At 35.5% G+C, this 20,253-nt stretch overlaps 1 long non-coding RNA gene across 2 annotated transcripts in view; it reads left to right on the top strand.

The window, feature by feature from the left end:
- The window catches only part of LOC149570798 (uncharacterized), an 84,638-nt gene extending 72,911 nt beyond the window's left edge, over window positions 1–11,727 (top strand). The window contains exon 3 of one of the 2 annotated variants that reach the window (XR_016358361.1): window positions 11,427–11,727. This is a non-coding gene — a long non-coding RNA (uncharacterized LOC149570798). Of the gene's footprint in view, window positions 1–10,703; window positions 11,233–11,426 lie in introns of those variants that run through there. The other variant, XR_016358360.1, reaches the window with a different exon arrangement.
- Window positions 11,728–20,253: the final 8,526 nt, after the last annotated feature.

The raw sequence follows: 20,253 nt of genomic DNA, 5'->3' as shown, positions 1-20,253 counted from the left end.
TTTGGAATGCCTGTGATTGATTATTCTTCAAGCGTTTTGTGTCAATGCACTGTAATTGGCGTTTAAGCTAACTATAATCTTCTACAGCTGGGTGGCTACACATCCAAGCATTGACACCATTGGGCATGTGCAATCTCTGCCTTCATGTGGGACAGGACATGACATAGCATGTTACAGGTTCATTTTGTTTAAGTTCCTTTCCCTCGAATTCTAGACAATAACTCTGCTGCGGTAAACATTGTATAAGTTGTTAGCTGGCTTAAATTTTGAATAGTTTCAGAACACTGGATAAGGAAATTAAAGTTCCAGTAGAAGCTTTGAATAATTGAAAGTTGGGATTGTTTGTAATGTTCGCTTCCGTAATTGACTCTGCAAATCAAGGGCAAATACTTGAAAAGCTTCAATTATCAGACTTGTATGCAAATTATGATAAATTATACATAACCAGCTGTGGTCGGTTATTTCCATATTCCAGTATTGCATTTGTAATTTGAGCATTAACAAATATTTGGTATAGCGAACCAGTCAGGGTTATTACAATAGCTAACCTAAAACTCTAATGTGAATCTAATTCCCACACCCCCCTCATGCTTCATCCTCCTCAATGATTATTTTATCAATGCACTAGAAAAATCCAATGTGGTTCATTACACAAATTCAAAATTCAAAAAAGTGAGGAAATCTCTGAAAGATCTCATCTTGATCTTGTTGGAAGCATTTTCCGTTACATCAGAAGCTTGAACTGTTAATGCCTGATACAAATGCCAGAATTAACTCGATCCATGACACGAATCTCCAAGGAGGTTCTAACCACCATGTCAACAATCTCCCTCAACACCGAGCCTTCAGCACCAATTGCAGGGAGACTTGAACCTGTTACCTAATGCTTTGATACCAATTGTTGGAAGCATTCGCCGTTGCATCAGAAGCTCAAACTGTTAATGCAAGTTTTAACCTGATCTACAACACGAATGTCCAAGGAGGTGCTTACCACCAAGTCAACAATCTCAACAAATCCCCCCAAGTAGCACTATCTTCTCCGTGTTGGCCCTATTGGAGCTTGCATTGGTTCACCTCATAGTTATCTTAGTGTAACTTACATACCTCAAACATTCTGGGTAGCTCTATCATTACTATTCCTGAATCCTGTACCTACAAGGAATTCTAGTCAATTCAAGCTCAAAATTTGGTTTATATTTCTTTAAATATGAGACATAAAAAACATTGTGCAACTGGGTGAGAGCTGGTGGCAGAGCAATTCTGTAGGCAATCAGGTTGATGACTTCCAAGATCTCAAATGGTTCAACAGAGTGGGGTGAAAGCTTGGATGACCTTCCACACTTAATAGAGCTTTAGTGGTCCTTAACCCTAAGAAAGATTTACTCCCCAATCTCAAACTGTCTAGGGGTGCAATTTGCATCAACATAACTCTTTTGTTTGTCATTGGCTTCAGCTAGCCATTCCTTAATTAGTTGCAAGTGTTCTTCCATTTTTGAGAGCATCTCAGGCCCAAGAACTATTTTATCCATTCTTAAAAGAAATTGATAACATCAGATACTTAGAAATATTTCCACAACCCTTCATCTGCACTCTTATAGCTTATCTTTTATTGATACCTAAAAATTTATTTGGTTATAATCATCAATAGATCACTGCCTTACAGGAATATGAAATTGAACCTGGTATAATTTTCAAACCTAAAATATGAGAGAATGAGATTCTGAAAATAGAGATCTGGATTGAAATAACAAATCTAAATTGGAAGGGGAAAATGAGCTGACTGTAGAAATTTGAAAGTACAATATGATGAAATAGGAAGCAATGTCATATCTGAAATCTGAAACCATTGGGAACTCAAAACTAAAACTTCTGAGTTTAATCTGAAATAGTTGAAATTGATATAATTCTGAAACCTAGTAGTCTTACAAATTTTAGATTTTTGGAAAATAGATTTCCAAATTGAAACAACAATCTAAACTGATTGAAAATCTCAATAAATTGTCAAAACTTGAATTGCAGTTATAAGATCTGGACAATGTAATGTCTGAAATCTATTATATAACTAAAATCTAATCAGCCGCACAACAAACATCCTTATAATTGCAGTTTTTAAATCAACTAATGAAATATGCATTGTGTAGATCAATTAATAAACATGCCAAAAATTAAGAGAATTAGGGGAGAATTTCTGAAATTAGAAGAAAACTTCGCCTTATCTTGACTATTCCAGTTTCTGGCCCATTTATAATAAACTAAAACACAGGAAAAAGAAACAACTTTAGCAATTAATTTCTTAACACATGTTAACAGTGGGCAAACATTTTTCTAAAAGCATGGGATTGAGGTTCTGTAATGCCTACCACCAACCATATTTATCTTGTTTTTTTTAAAACTTTTGTCATTAAACTTTGAAGTTTAAAGATAAGAGACAGAAAAAACAAACATATGCTGCCCACTGTTGAAGATGGCAGCTGCAATAGAGATCTTTATCTCTGGAAATATGGACGTTATTACCGTTATTGTTACCTTCATCTGAAAAGGACCCTTATATTTAATTTATAATGTAATGCCATGTGTCATTTGACATGTGTTGAGGCATGGAAAATCGTAGAGTTGTAATTGTAATTATAATAAAGAGTCACGTTTTTGGAATTTGGAGAGACTTTCGGTTGGAATGTGAAGAGTCTCCCCCTGAGTTTTATATATTGCATCAAGTGATAGGCATTGTAAACTTTTGAACTTTTATGATTACTAAAATGATATTTTGTTGTATGGTTGGGTTTTTCTCTTCATTCTACAAGGGTTTTCCCAGGATATTGCTGGTATTTATTGTTTCAGTTCTGACTCCTTATTGTCGTTTACTTTCATTGTTTTCCAGGCTCTAGATTTAACATGGTATCAGAACCAGGTTCTGTCAAGAAAGGAGCTTTCTCATAGCATCTTCAAGAGGACTATGGTCTTATTGTATTGGATGTAGCAAGCTATCAAACTATTCGATAGTTACTTCTCCCTGTTTTCTGTATGGTTTGAAATGCCGTCCGCATCACTCCAATTGCACCTAGATTGCACTCAGACCAGTTGCGGTCTTCAGGACACCTAGCAGGATGATTTGTTTTTATTGCCGTTAGTTTTCGTCTCTTCTTTTTCGGCTATTTCTTTGTATCCTTCGAAAGATGGAGGACTCTACTCTCTTTCTTGTTGGGTTATTTATCATTCTTGTTTATTTAAGGATACCGGTTGTTGAGTAGAGCCGTTGGTTTCAATTTCAGTATCACATCATCTGAGATTAATTCTTGGCCTCATTGTAACCACTGATTCCTCTTCTCCTTCGTCAGCTTGTGTTTGTGGTGCAGGGCACCTCTCTAAAATTGAGTTTTTGGTGTGATTAGGGGTTGGTTAGGTGTGAGTGTGTTTAATAAATTCCAAATTTCCTTGGAAGACAACTACTCCAATTGTAAGAGCTAAAATGCTCACTAGGTATTAGTTGCTCAAAACTTGCTCAATAGGGAAAATATGGGAAGGGATGAGTAAATGGGGTCTTTGATTAGCCAAATAGGTTTTAGGTATTCTATCTAAGGTCCTAGGATGGTTCTAGGTGGACCCATTTGGCCACAAAGCATTGTGAGCAAAAAGTTGCTTCAAAATTGCAAAATTGCTCAAAAGTTCCTTGAGCAACTTTTGTAATTTTTTCAAGAAAGTGCATTTATCAGTTTTAGAGGTTGTAACTACCCATGCTCGGGTATATGAATAGGGTAGATCATATTTTGAAGGGTTGGAAGAATTACCATCAAGTTTGCACGTGTGACAGTACAGTACTGTCACGCGTACAAAGAATTACCATCCAAGATGAGATAACCATGATGGCTCCTGACAGTATGCATAAATGCTTTCAAATGGCCTTGAGAGTAGAGGAAAAGGCTAAAAGGAGGGATGAGTCATATCAAAGAGGGAGAGGCAATAATAGAGGGTTTAGAGGCAGAGGTAACTTTGGAAGAGGACAAAGTCCTAATAGGATTGATGAAACACAATTTGTTGACAATAGTGGGAACAACCAGTATAGGGAGTTATCTCAAAGAGGAGGATTTAGAGGAAGGGGACCACCAAGAGGCAGATTTTAGTCACAATGCAGGGGTAACACTGTTTTTACTGGCAGGTGTTACAACTGTAATCAAGTGGGACATACAATGGGGAGATGTCTAGAGAAGGCTTCTTCATCCATGGGAGAAAGGATGAACCAATTAGTGCAAGAGGATGATACTCAAAGTGTTACATCACCCATTTCTAAGGCAGGGCCAGTAGTAGATGATGAGAATCTAATGCTAAGGAGGACCTTGCTGAAGGTACCTAATGTGGTTGAACCACCATAGAGGAAAAGCTTGTTTAGGACAACTTGTAGGTCACATGGCAAGATTTGCAAGGTAATAGTGGATTCAGGTTCCACTGAGAACATAGTGTCAACTAAAATGGTGGACAAGTTGAAACTTAGGAGAGTACCCCATACCACAACATACAAGATGTCTTGGTTGAGCAAAGGTCAACAAGTAATGGTAGATGAACAAGCCTTAGTGGAGTTTGAGATTGGGGAAAACAAGGACAAGGTCCTATTTGACATAATGCCTATGGATGCATGCCATCTCTTGTTAGGGCGCCCATGGCAATATGATGTAAAGGCCATCCATGATGGTGAGAGGAATAGTTATGTTATAACCAAACAAGGAAAAAAGTATCAAATGGACCCTTTTGTAGAACCTAGTGGAGAGAAGCAAATAGGAATTAGTGTTATGCTATTCAGTGGCAAAAAGTTCTTAAAGGTCATGAAGAAGGAGAAAGGGGTATGTTGTGCAGTGATTGTGAAGCCAAAGGAAGAGACCAAGGGAAAAGTTAGTATGCCTCAAGAAGTGCAGCACTTGTTGGAGAGATACCATGAGATAGTGGATAATGGGATGCCAAGTGCACTACCTCCTATGAGGGAAGTGAGTCGTCAAATAGATCTAATACCAAGGGAAAACCTACCTAACAAGGCAACCTACAAGATGATACCAAGCCAAAATGCAGAGAGCAAAACAAATTCAAGATTTGTTGGAAAAAGGGCTCATAAGGAAATGTTTGAGTCCTTGTGCAGTCCTTACAGTCCTTGTACCCAAGAAAGATGGCAAGTGGATGATGTGTATGGATTCTCTAGAGCAATAAATAAAATCACCATTAGATATAGGTTTCCTATGCCAAGGATTGAAGATTTGTTGGACAATCTAGGAGGCTCATGCTACTTCTCCAAGGTGGATTTCAAGTCAGGATATCATCAAATCAGAATGAGGCCCGATGATGAGTGGAAAACAACCTTCAAAACAAATGAAGGGTTGTATGAGTGGCTAGTAATGCCATTTGGCCTATCAAATGCTTCAAGTACCTTTATGAGACTAATGAATGAGGTGCTAGTGGGATTTATTGGTAAGTTTGTAATTGTGTATTTAGATGACATTTTAATCTTTAGCAGGTCCAAAGAGGAGCATATGAAGCACTTGGAGATTGTATTGAGGAGGCTACACAAAGAGAAGTTGTTGATTAATCAGGACAAATGCGAGTTCCTAAAAACTGAACTAGTATACCTTGGTTTTGTTGTTGCTAATGGATGTATCAAGATGGATCCTGATAAGATCAAGTCCATCTTAGAATGGCTAACTCCCAAATGTATAGGGGATGTTAGAAGTTTCCATGGATTAGCATCCTACTATAGGAAGTTTGTAAGAGGTTTCAGTCATATATGTGCACCTATACTGAACACCATCAAGGGGGGAATGAAATGTCAGTTCAAATGGACATGCAATAGATAGGTGATTTGAAATGTTGAAGAAAAGGATAGTAGAATTGCCTACTCTAAGGTTTCTTGATTTCAATCAATTGTTTGTGGTGGAATGTGATGCTAGTAAGCTAGCCATTGGAATAGTTCTAACCAAGAGGAACATCCTGTGGCATTCTTTTCAGAGAAGCTAAATGAAGCCAAATAGAAGCAATCCACTTATGATTTGAAGTTATATGCAATGGTGCAGGCCTTGAAGAAGTGGAGGCATTACCTCCTTCCAAAGGAATTTGTGGTTTATATAGATGATCATGCCCTTAGTTTTTTGAATGGGTAGGAGAAATTAAATCAAAGACACCTCAAATGGGTGGAATATTTACAAGCCTTCACCTTAGTGATCAAACATAAGAAAGGTGTGAGCAACAAGGTTGTTGATGCTCTTAGTAGAAGAATTCTAGCCATCCAAGAGTTGCAGTTGCAAAGTGTGGGAATGAGGGATCTAAGTGACCTCTACAAGGAGGACAAGGATTTCGAAGAAGCATACAAGGTATGTGTGAAATTTCAACAAGGTTTTAAAACTGATTTTACTAAGTATATGTTGTAGGAGGGTCTGTTGTTTAAGGGACATCTATTGTGCATTCCCCAATGTTCTATGAGGGAGAACATCCTCAAGGAAAAGCATCAAGGCAACTTGGGAGGACATTTTGGAATAGACAAAACACTAGAGCAAGTTTCTAGGTACCATCATTGGCCTAGATTGCAAACTGATGTAAGGAAGTTTGTGGAGCAATGCCATGTGTGTCAGAGAGCTAAAGGACATAGTAGTAATGCAAGATTATACCAACCACTCACCATACCACAAAGACCATGGGAGTGCTTGAGAATGGACTTTGTTTTAGGACTTCCTAGAACACCTAGAGGGCATGATAGTGTGTTTGTGGTTGTAGACCATTTCAACAAGATGACACACTTCATTCCATGCAAACAAACAAATGATGCTTCACATATTGCAGGTCTATTCTTTAGGGATATAGTGAGGATCCATAGTTTGCCACTTAACATTGTGAGTGATAGGGACACTAAATTCATAGGACACTTTTGGAGGACTCTTTGGAAGATGTTGAGAACTAATTTATCATTTTCTTCAGCTTACCATCCTCAATCTAATGGGCAAACAAAGGTAGTGAACATATGTTTGGGCAATCTATTGAGGTGTTTAACCAAGCAGCATGGTCAATCATGGGATCATATTATAGGACAGGCATAATTTGCTTATAACGACTCCATCAATAGGAGCATTGGAAGGATCCCATTTGAAATTGTGTATGGAGCTCAACTCACCCTAGGACATGACAAGAGGAGTGCATAAGGGGAGTCATTTGTTGAACAAATGAAAGAGCTACATGACCAAGTGAAGAAGACATTGCAAAACCACGTGGACAAGTATAAATCAAGGGAAAATAAGAGAAGGAGGGACTTCCAGTTCAAAGTGGGGGATTTAGTACTTGCCTACCTCAGGAAAGAGAGGTTACCAAAAGGACATCCACCAAAGTTGCTGATGAAAAAGACAGGGCCTTTGAAAATCCTACACAAATATGACAACAATGCCTATGAAGTAGAACTTCCTCCAGACATAGGCATATCTCCTATTTTTAATGTGTGATTTGTTTCCATATAAGGGGACTCCTGTAGATGCTGATAACCATACTCCTGCAGATGTGGAAGGGGCTGATTGGGTACAAGACTTACCAATGCCCCGACCTTTACAACTAGAATGCATTGTGGATTCTAAGGTGATCAAGAAGACTAGGCAAGGTACCTACAAGAACTACTTGGTGAAATGGAAGGGACTACCAGATATTGAGGTCACTTGGATGATTGAAGTAGACATACTAAAACACGGGGTCACCATTGAAGACCTCCTAACTCAAGGGACTTGAGTTCTGTGTCCCAGGGGAGTATGGTGCAGGGCACCTCCCTAAAATTGAGTTTTTGGTGTGATTAGGGGTTGGTTAGGTGTGAGAGTGTGTTTAATAAATTCCAAATGTCCTTGGAAGACAATTACTCCAATTGTAAGAGCTAAAATGCTCACTAGGTTTTAGTTGCTCAAAAAGTTTGGCTCAATAGGGCAAATATGGCAAGGGATGAGTAAATGGGGTCTTTGATTAGCCAAATAGGTCATAGGTATTCTATCTAAGGTCTAGGATGGTCCTAGGTGGACTCATTTGGCCACAAACATTGTGAGCAAAAAGTTGCTCCAAAATTGCAAAATTGCTCAAAAGTTGCTTGACTTTTGTAATTTTTTCAAGAAAGTGCATTTATCAGTTTTGGAGGTTGTAACTACCCATGCTCGGGTATATGAGCAGGGTAGATCATATTTTGAAGGGTTGGAAGAATTACCATCAAGTTTGTACGTGTGACAGTACTGTACGAACATTTCTGCAGGGTCTTCCTTTTGTTTCATACAGTAGTACAGCCTTGTACGGATTGGCACAGTAGATCTAATTCATGTTTTTGCTAGATTAGTTTTTGCTAATTCTTTTCTATATTCACATTGATGCTGGAGCTCTAGGGTTTGCAAGTTACAAGTTTTTCTTGTTGACTGGTTTGTGAATCAATTCACAATGCTGTTTGCACAAAAATGTCTCTAACCTAATCACCCACAGTGGAAAATGCATGAAACTAGGTGGGGTGATAGGTTAGAAGGTGTACATAATGCTTTGCTTTTGTTTTGCATTTGTTTGATGGGATTCTAAGTCAAACAATAAAGCCCTAGGTTGACTACTTGGAGTATGTGAGCCTGGACGGTTTTGCAAATGCTAATGTAGGGCACATCCATGATCATGCTAAGGTGAACCAGTGCCATACCTAGAAGCCCTAGGATGTTAGGTTGAACATGCAAGTGGAATGGAAGCTTGTTGTGAAGTTTGAGGAGTTGGAGAGATTTTTGTTTGCTGATTGGACTAGAGGCCTAATATTAAGGCTGAAAACTAGGGCTTGGTACTAATTGGGGTTGTGGGTGTCATAGAGCCTTGAAAGTTTGGATTCTTGGTGTGCTAGGGGATAGCTACGAGATTCCTAAGTTCATTGTGGGGATTGTTTGGGAAAATTTGAAGAATGAGAGCAAAACAAGGTCACTAGACCTAACAGAGAATAGGCCTAATTAGCCTATGCGAAGAGTTTGAACTTCTTGGTGCTTGTTGTGACCAAAAGTGTTGAGTGAGACCAGGAAGGTCATGAAGAGCATCTACATTATCAGTAGACTCCAGGGCGATGGAAGGATAAGATCCTAAGTAGGGGTTAGTGTTCTATGAAGAGGAGGATTAGTGAGACTAGTACCTTAGAAGAAAGTTTGAGTCCACACCAAATCAACTATACCTAGGAGGCAAGTTGGTGAAGGAGCCTTGGAGGCTTGTATTGGTGAGAAGGACAAAGGACAAGAATCTTTGAAAGGTTCAAGATTAGACCTTAACCTAAGGTTGTTTGGATAGGATCCTAAACCCTCTACATCAATTTGTTGAGTGTGTCATTATTTTGTTTGGTATTCTGAAATGCATATCATGGCTTCTTCCTTGCAATTGTGTTGGTCTTGCTGTGCTTAGCGTCAATTTTTTATTCCCTCAAATGCTATTTATTGACATAAATCATCTTTGCTTGGCGAAGCTTTCTGAAGATATAATTTATTGAGTCTCACAAGAGGATTCACTCCTCGTTCAGGGAAGACGTCAATATTTTTGCCTTTGTATATTATGCGCGAGATTACTATTTTTGAAGAGCTTGTTGGATTTCCTTGTTGGGTGTGGAGGTAGTGCCTTTCCAAGAGGATGGTTATTTGTCTTAAGCATTGGAGATTCTTCTATGATTGCACATCTCTGCACTCATCTCATCAAAGTAGCTGTCTCTATTATCAAGATAATTTGTCATCATCATTGCCTTCAGAGAACCAAACATATCAATACAATTTTGACGATTTTGTGACTAGTTTTAGACAAAAATCTATAAGGAAAGTGTAAGGAGCTGAGGCAGGCTGTTCCTTCAACTGTCAGAGCATTATTCGCGTAGATAGGGTGATTCTTTAATAAAATTCATCTTGCATTTTTTTTTAGTAATTGGCAAAGTTGTTGTGTCGAGAGTGACTTATACCCCATCATGAAGAAGCGATCTATTTTGATGTGAGAGTGGGCGTTATGTCAAACTAGCAAAGAATAAGGAATTATAATGCTACTATAGTTGGGTTGTTGGAGTCGCTAGTTGGTGCTTGGCGATCTTCATGAACATCTAGTGAAAGTTGGGGAACAAATTGACAGAGGTAATTGTATGCCTTTATTAGGCATAGTGGTTTTATTTTAAATATTGTAGTGAGTTATCTTGCAATAAGTATGGTTTGTTGGTCTATCAAGTATGTTTTACAACCCTTTGTGGCCAGAAGAGGTTTGAAGGTATATTTACTAATATGATATTATATTCACATTTCAATAAGTGTTTGATTATGTTTAGTCTGAAATAAATTTGTAGATGTTAGACTTCTATTGTATTGGTTGAAATCTGTTGTAGGGTTGTGATTGTTATAGTTGAACCATTTTGCATTAGAATATTTATTCATGTACAAGGAAAATGTCAAAATGGAATTATTATGTTCATATTTGAACATAGGGGTAGTTTTGTCTTTGACATTTTTTTATAGTTGAATTTGATTTGGAATAGGAGCATTGCAGTAGACCATATTGTTTAAATAGGGAAAAATATGGAGATCAAAATTTGTAAAGTCAATAAAGAGATAAGTTTTTCACATTCTTGAATGTTGATTTATATTATTACTCTAGGAGGAATAGTGTATGCTTTTAGCATTGATCTGTGTATATCTTGTCATGAATAGTATGATTTGGGAACTTGTTCTTGCTTGCAGGATAAATCAAGAAGTAATGAGGTGATAAGAGAATGCATGCAAAGGCATGAAAAAATTCCCTACAAGCATGGAACTGAATTTATGATACAAAAAAAGTATATCAAGCTCTAGAGGGAGGATGCAACAAGATAGGGATTTTAGCCTCAGAGGAAGTCTTTGCAATTAAGAGGGAGTGCCTATGAAATTTCCTTCATTTTCATATATGCTTTTAATGCTTGTGATATTTGTAGAATTTGAGACTTAAATGGAACTAAGTCTTGTTTTGTTATGTCTATTTCTATTCATGTGAAATCAACAATAAGATTGTAAGAACCAGCTATGATAACTCTTTCACTATGCGATAGTGAAAATCATGTCGAAAGAGTCCATGATGTCATCACGTTGAGAGATTCTTTGATGGAGTTGGATGTCATGTTGAGAGATTTCATGACACTAAATATTGAGAGAGTCTGTGATTAAAGGCTTAGCTGTGAGTCTTACAAATCTTTTCATGTTGAGTGATTCCATGAATATGAGTATTTGTTGCAAATCTTTTCATGTTGAGCGATTTCATGAATATGAGTATTTGTTATAGGTTTTCATGTTGAGTGATTCCATGAATATGAGTAATTTTTACAAGTTTTCATGTTGAGTGATTCCATGAATATGAGTAATTATTACATGTTTTCATGAATCTTATGGGATCTATGTGATGAGATTTTATCATTGACATTTTGGTTGCAGTTTTGTGTGATTGTTCAGCTAAAGATCTCTCTCTGGCTAAGAGGGAGCATTGAAGATGGTTGCAGTCTTATAGGATTTAATTTGTAATATTAAATGTAATGACATGTGTCATTTGACATGCGTTGAGGCATGGAAAATTGTAGAGTTGTAATTGTAATTATAATAAAGAGTCACGTTTTGGGAATTTAGAGAGAGGTTCGGTTTGGAATGTGAAGAGTCTCTCCCTGAGTTATATATATCGCATCAAATGATAGGTATTGTACACTTGAACTATTATGATAAATAAAATAATATTTTGTTGTGTGGCTGGATTTTTCCCTTCATTCTAGAAGGGTTTTCCTAGGATATTGCTGGTGTTTATTGTTTCAATTCTAACTCCTTATTGCTGTTTACTTCCATTGTTTTCTAGGCTCTAGATTTAACATCACTAGTTCATATGAGAAGTCTCCTTTCGTGACTTTGAAAAATGAGAAAAATTTATTTGAGTTTGTTGAACAACTACACAAGCATTTGTAAATGCAGCTTCAATGCCATTATTTTGCTTCTCTTCTCATTACCCGTCATTATTGTATTGTAAACAATGTTTCAAAACTATCATTATATAAGTGTATAAAATTTTACATTTATTTTACAAGACAATCTTTGTATTCTCTAGAGACAAGATATACTTCAAAACTTTAGCTTTTATAATTTAGAGTATTTAAATGAAGTCTTATATTACATATTGGGATTTCACTTTGTAAATCAATCATCGGTAAAATCTTTCGCATAATTCATCTTAGTATTATGGTATATCTTTATCTCAATATCAGTGGATTTCTCTTTGTCATCTAAAATTGATTATTAAAGTAGACATTATAAAAGGAACCGAACCTCTACTATTTTATTATTTTAATGCACATGTATTCATGCTCTTTATGATTTCATGCCAGTGGAAAGTAGACTTTCCTTAATAGGTTAATACAATAAATTGCATACAAGATGCGTATAATCCATTTAGATTAATTAGTGACAGTTGTGGGCAAAGAATGTTGGTTGATAAAATAATGTTACATAGTTCATAGAAGAAGAATACTATATGTACTAAATAATTTTGGATGTCTGTAACAACTAGTTTTTTCGGGTCTAATTATAACATCTGTCATAAGCATAGAATACAGTTTTAACTTCGACTTCATAAGAAGGTAGTTACATCATTCATGTTCATGTGAAGAAGATTACCGTTAAAGTCAGTTAAACAAAATTTCTTAACTAAATACTTGAAATACCTTTTAATGAAATTACTTCAGAAATTGAAATCACATACCTCGGAAAAACTAAGACTGAAATTCATCTAAGTATGCTTCTGCAACCACCTGGGTTAGTCCACAAATATACTATATCAATTTCTCAAATCGATTGCTAACTCAAAAATCATTTGATGAATACCACTAAATACCAATATAACTTAAATTAGGGCATCACATATCATCTTACTAATTAGGGCATCAATTACCATCGGTTTATTTAGGGCTTTTGGTACTACTTTACCACTTAGGGCTTTCGCGACCACAGATTCAATTTAGGGCTTCCGCGACAACGGATTTTATCTAGGGTTTTCCACGACGATGGATTCAATTTAGGGCTTTCGCAACCACGGATTCAAGTAGGGTTTTCGATACCACGGATTTAGTTAGGGCTTCCAATATCACCATATCAATCAAGGTTCCGATTGTCACGCAATCAATCAGGGCTTCGGATTTCTTTTCCTTGTGATTGCTTATCTGTGACAATTTCTCAAGATTAGATGATTACTTATATTCAATATGCATTTATATGAAGTAAAATGATGATAACAATGAAATACCTCAAATTAATCTTACCTTCTCATAAACAAAAATGATAATACCTATTTCCGATAAACAATTGAATTCATGGCTTATCTCTGTTTGACGCATATCTAACATCTTGAGAGAGGTGTAACATTGCCAGGGGCTTTACCACCCAACCTCAGACCACAATATATATATCCCCACATGATCTCTAATGAGAAAGGCCCTCCCTACCCAGAATTCATAGGGAACATCTTACCATTCACTGGGCATCATGATATATAACACACCATACGACTTGGCAACATGAGATCATCATAACAGGAATATGTATGAGCTATTATTAATTCATATTAAATGATAGCTATTAAAATGTCATAATTGATATTACTGGTTCTTATTGTTGATGGATCTTTCCTCACGCCCCCTCAACCTCATCAGGCCTCCAAGCCTGTGATTTCCAGGTGCTTGTTTAATATTAATAAATTCACTCTTGCAGGGTATGAATGTTTGTAATACATTCTGAACTGAATTAGTTAATCACAGTTTTTCATTGCATATCCATATCTTTTATACATGTTTAATACTTTCTTATGAATAAAGAAACATTTATGGTTTAAGGCAGTTTTCCAAGAACTAGAATTCTTTTACTGACCACCCCGATTCAGTCTGCAATTATATTAATGAAAAAGAGACACATTGAACATTCTTGATTCAACAGTTGCATTAGAAAGAAAAACACGATTGACCATTCTAAATTCGGCAACATTCTTACTTGTCTCCTGTGCTTATATCTTCAACCAAATTTCAATATCTATATCCTTGAAAAACAAATTCTCAATACACACAGATATAGCAAATGAACTCATATTATATCCAACTTGCAAACTAGAAAAGGACAACTCATTGCACTCACTAATCATCAACAGATCTTTAGTTCGGGTCTCCTCGGTGCCTGAACCGTTACATCTTATACCTATTCATAAAATTAAGACTACATTCTCAGAAATTTCCTTGGTATTCAGAGTTGATCATTAATACTGGTTGTTTATTTGAGAACAAAACAATTTGAAGACAAAATCTACAGATTCTAGACATACGTGATTTGATAAAGGTATAATCTACATTCAAAAGTATTTTTTGAATTGAGTGATGGCAAATAGTATTATCGGACAATGAATAAGATGAGAACATAAAGTTTTTTTATTACTTCCATAGTCGGCATAAACATCAACTACTTCTTTACCACCCCGTAAAACAAGCTCTATTGGCATTCTTTAAATAATCTGGGCATATAATAACAACAAGACTCAATAGACCCTTATGTCTAAATCAATCCGACTTAGAAAGGACAAAACACGAGTAAAAGTTGGAAGATAAAAACAATTTATCACATCCTTACTTGGCTTTGGCTTCACAAATAGTTTACTGGATCTGTTGGGCGGCCTCCTCTGATATTTGCTGAAACCAATGAACAGAATGTGCAAAATGATTTCGTGGAAGTTCAAAGATTATAATGTCGCGGCAAGGTAGGATGATATTGCAGGTGATGGATGTAATTGCAGGTAGGTCGACTGATGTTTCAGGGTGATAAATGTGAGTGTAGGAAGAGCTTGAGACGGATATCTCAAGATCAAAGCAAATGGACACTCTCTGATGACAAACTCAGGTTGCAGAATGGTAAGTTTCTGAGACTATGGTGGAACCAAGATCATACGGGTATCTTGTTGATGGTGTCCCAAAATGACAAAGGCAACATATAAAAAGATATTGAATGGCTTTTCAGCTTCTGCCGTTACAAGACTCAAATGCGCTTTGAATTCCATCAAATGGAAAAATGAATCATTGGAACAAAGGTGAAAAAGTTTTATTAATATTATTATAATTCGACAATTTATTAAAATCTTATAAGTATTTTAAAACATCAATCTATTAATTTATTAACATATAAAGATGCCAAAATATTTTTATATTCAAATGCAAATGCATAAACTATTAAAAAAAATAATACGACAAAGGATAATTTAAATTTTTTTAAGAATATGTTTATATTTAAACCTTAATTAATTAAATTTAATTAATTATTAACAACTCATGCAGTTCCAAAGATGAGTCCTGTTACAAATCGCTTGGTTCTCTACCTATCTATCCAATGATGGTGATGTCCTACCTAATTCTTTTCTGACAATGCTTCCACCCCCTTCGACAAGCTCCCTGCGAGGAATTTCTCTGTAATTAAATTATAAATTATAAATAATCAAATTAGTTAACCTTTCGTCTTAATTCCATGAATTCGCAATTAACGAATAACTAGCATGTCATCTTCACTTGAAATCATAACAACTAACTATCTTACCATTTTGCCAGATTATATCAAATTAAACTACCAACTGACTTCATGTGAACTTCAACGTCTATATTTCAAGCTAGGTCAAAAATTGGGATGTAACAATGTCTCATTGAAATAAACAATGGAATATTAAATAATTTCAGATGTCTCATTGTAAGTAAAGGATGGAATATGGCAATTTGTAATTAATTCACTTTGGAATTTGGATGGTAAGTATTTGTCAATACATGTATGTATTGAAAAGTTTGATTTGTCTTTATTTATTTATTTATTTGCATTAGAAGATGAAACACCATCTTTCCCTGTGATTTCTAGTTGTGACTTCCTGCCAAGAGGACCAAAACTTCCACAATTTAAGCCCATCTTAGGATTTACTCTTTTAAGGCCTTTCCTTTTCAACCATTTTTTGGTGTTTACTAAGATGGATTGAAATCTGTAAATGATAGACGCAACTTCCTTTTGTTGCCATTGGATAGGAAAAGGGCACTTCTTATCAAAATCGACTTAATGAATCTTCGGATCAAGGATGTTGCCATCATTTTCAACTTGGAAATTTGAAGGGATTTTCAACATGTTAAGATCAATTATCTACTGCAAAGTTAATCTACAATAGTCCATCTTCATGATGTCAAGCTCTGTCCTCATATCAATCCAAATGTCCTCAATGCGATGAACATGAGTGTAAGCTCTTTTCATTTGAGAGTTCATCTCTTAATAGTCAAAGTCAAATCTGGCTTTGAACTTTTTCAAGGTGACCAACTGCAACTCTGCTTCCATGTTCTTTGCTTTAGGTACAAAAATAATCGAATAGTTGCCAATGGCCAAAGGTTTAGCTGAGGTAATGCCGAAACCTGGCCTATGCATTGCATGCTGATCACTATGCACATCCATGAGTTATCTAGCTAGCTCCATCAAGATGATTCGATCTGTAGCATACCTAGGTAAGGTATATGGCTCACCTTTGAAACATTCTACTCTCAAGTATGTGAACATGGAAAATTGAATGAAAATACAACCATATTGGTTCACCTTCTCCCATGATGCATCAGATACTCTTTTGACAGATAACTGTTTATTGAATAAGCATTGAAATTGCGCAAAGAAAGCATTTTGGATTCTTCTATAATGAAATTTACTATTTTCCAAAGTGATTTGGTCATAGTAATCCCAAATAGAAACCTGAAGACGATCTCCCTTGGTAGAAAGACTAGAGAAAGGTCCCATGGTAGCAACAATGTAAACAAGATAAGAATTATGTAGAAGGGCGTTGATGTTCCCATGTTGCCTATCTATTGGCAAAGTGCAGTGCTGATGAGCTTTCCTCAAAAGATGTGTTCTTTATTCTCCATGATTTGAAACATGAATTTATACATCCATGGCTTGAAATCAGTAGAATCTTTAAGGCCACAAATTCTACTGAGAAGGATGATGAGATCCTTATATTCTTGTTTAAAGTTAGACCAATGAACAGTCTTTGGCCATTTGGAGAAGTTGCTTCTTTTATAGTCTAACCAGTAAAGGTTGACATACTTCTGATAATCACCCTTTTGCCCATTCTAGCATGCCAAAGATGATTCTTTGATCAAATCTACACATTCTGCTTTATGTGGAACCTTGAAAATTTGTTCTATGACCTTAGGATCAAGGCTAATGATAACCTTGCCATCAACATCTTTGATAGTCTTTGTCTTCAGAGTAAAATGCTGTGCACATCCGAGAATGATGTCAGGTTCTATAGCCACCATAGGAAATGTAGACACTAGGTGAATGTTGCTTCTCTTGATACACTTCATTTCATGACCAACTAGAGTTTCAACTCTCTGTAGAAAATCAACCATGTCCACATGACCAATCTTTATGTCCATCACATTATCCAGAATATATATGACCGATGAAGGAGCTGCATGAGCCAATTCTTTATCATACTGATATTTCATTTTGCCTTTGGATTTTGATGGTGAGGACATTTCTTGTGCTCGTACTGCAACACAAAAATCCCAAAACATAAATACATCATCAGATAAAATTGCCATACAAGTTGATTTGTGATCAACAAAGATTTGGAAACAAATTGGAGACTTGGTAGATCCAACGAAATGATCTAAAAGAAATCATACGCATATGCAATGGATGAAAATGAAATGAACGGAATATGGAATGAAGTGTTATGGAAGTGAAAATATGGAAGATGGAATGAAACAAAATGAAATGAGAATTTGTGAAGGTGGAACACATGGGAATGCATGCAAATGAAGATTGCTGATTTCAAAAGTGACTTAGTGTTTTCAAGACATTATTATGTGAAAAATGAATACATATAAGTGCAACATGTAAGGAGAGACGAAAGGTGAGATAAGATGCGAATGCGGGTGGAGGATGCACTTCACATGTAAGTGCGAATGGAGGATGAGATGGAAAGCATGGAAATATGCAAAAACACGTATTTGCTTTTGGAGGTGCAAATGCATATGGAGGGATGAAAATGGAAAATGGAAGAGGGATAATGAGTTTTATAGTCACTATTGGTGAAAAAGGAAAGTCAAAGTACATGAGAGATGAAAATGACATCTTTTTGACTTTTCAAAAAGTGACTTCTAATCAAAATCGAACCTTTTAGATGCAATTACACGTAAGACATTCCATGTAATTGTGTCATGTGAATGAATGTGAAAAGCGAGATGAGTGAAAATAGAAACGAAAAATGAGATTACATGCATGTATGGATGGTGAATGAGATGGAAAACATGTAATCACATTTTTCGGATGAGAGGTGAGCTATTGTGACATGGAAACGAAATATGAAATGTGATGATGCTTTTGCATGAAGTGAAGCAACAACAAGCTCTTGAGAAAGTACTTGTGACTTCTCCAAAGTGGAGAAAACCAACAAGCAAACACAAAACACAAAAACACAAAGGAAAACATACCTTTAGAAAATGACTCAAACATGCCAAGATGCATAACACTTCAATACTCAAATTCAAAATTGGGACTTGGGAAAGAACCAAAAACATGAAAATGAACAAAATCTTTATTTTTAAAGGAAAAATGCACTTTCTATTGCGAAGATTTCAACAAATGGCAATTATCAAGCAATTACGTGCATAAAATTAGCAAAATAAATACAAATTAAATAGCAAGAAAGAAAGAGTCCATTTACATGAAGATTAAGTGCCAAAAATGAAGGATAAAGATGCTCCAATGATGAAAAATTCTCCAAAAACGTTTGAATCTTTCAACCTTTTACAAATTTGAATTGAAGAGGGCATAAAACAAGGAAAAGTTGTTGAAAGATGCCAAAACGTGCCCTAAGATTGCTCCAAAATCCAACGTTTTCAAGATGCATGAGCTTGGGACATTTTTAGCAAAAAATGTTTTTCACCATGGTGCATGAGCAAATCAACTTGGTGTTTAAACCTTAAATCATGCACCAAGATGCCATGTAAACACCAAATAAATCCAAATCAATTTGGTATGGAACAAAAACATGGATAAAAAATGAAGTTATTTGCTGATTTCTTCAAAAACGTGCCCTAGATTGGAGGTTCCAATTTTTTTTTTATAAAATTTTATAATTTTTTTTTATAGCTTGTTGAATCCATTTTGAATGCAAAAAAACCCATTGCCCACCAAAAATGCCTCAAATGGAAAAGATTTCATGTAAATCCATCAAGAAAATCTCCACTTATGATCAAAATTGGGTTCTTGGAAGACAAAAACATGGAGTTCTTCAAAATCAGACTTTTTGGGGGCCAAGACATATATTAAAACATGCTTTAGTATAAAATTGAACCTTTTGGAGTCAAGAGCATGTTTTAAAATACGCATACAAGCAAAATCACATTTTTTGGAGGAGGATGCATGTTTTAAAATGTGTCTCAAATTTTGGATGTAAAGACAAAAACTTCACTTTCGATGCATTGGCATCAAAAGATCCACTTATGATAGCCTTTTGATGTAATGACATCAAAAAGGTCTACCAAAATGAACTTTATATATAATGACATGTAAAATGTCCACTTTTGATGGATTTTACATGTAATTACATATAAAATGTCCACTTTTGATGACTTTAAGTCATTTAAAAAACTATAAAAATGTTACTAAATGGGACATAAACAATATTTATCTATCATAATTAAAAATATAACATATAAGCATCATTTAAAAAGTAACATTTAAATGAGTATTTGATTTAAAAATAAAAAATTAAAGTAAAACTATATAGTTATATAGTTACTTTAAGCGAAAATTAAAAAGTAACTCAACTTAAAATTATAACATAAAGTGCACTATAGTCACTTTAAGTTAAAATTTTAAAGTTAAAGTAACTTAAAAACATAACAAAAAGTGAATATAAGTTATATTTATCAAAAAATGAAAGTCGAATTAAAAATATAACATCATATTTTTAATTCGTGTTGTTGCACCAGAAAGGTCCACTTTTGAGGCACTAAACCATACATATCTCTTGACTGACAACTCCGATTGAGCTCTAGGTTAGACCGAATTGAAGGAAAAAGCGAAAGGCATGACATGAGCAAAACCAAATGACAAAAAACCAACAAATGCAAACTCAAAAGTAAAGAAAGGATGATGAGGGCATCAAAAATCAAGCAAAGGCTCAACAGAAAGAAAAACAAAAAGACTTGACAAAGGCCTTCAA

Source organism: Cupressus sempervirens, chromosome 2, assembly GCF_028749045.1.
Source record: "Cupressus sempervirens isolate cs-2001-9-10 chromosome 2, ASM2874904v1, whole genome shotgun sequence".
Classification (NCBI taxonomy): Eukaryota; Viridiplantae; Streptophyta; class Pinopsida; order Cupressales; family Cupressaceae; genus Cupressus; species Cupressus sempervirens.
Note: the sequence above shows the minus strand (reverse complement) of the source record. Positions and strands in the feature narration are given on the sequence as shown.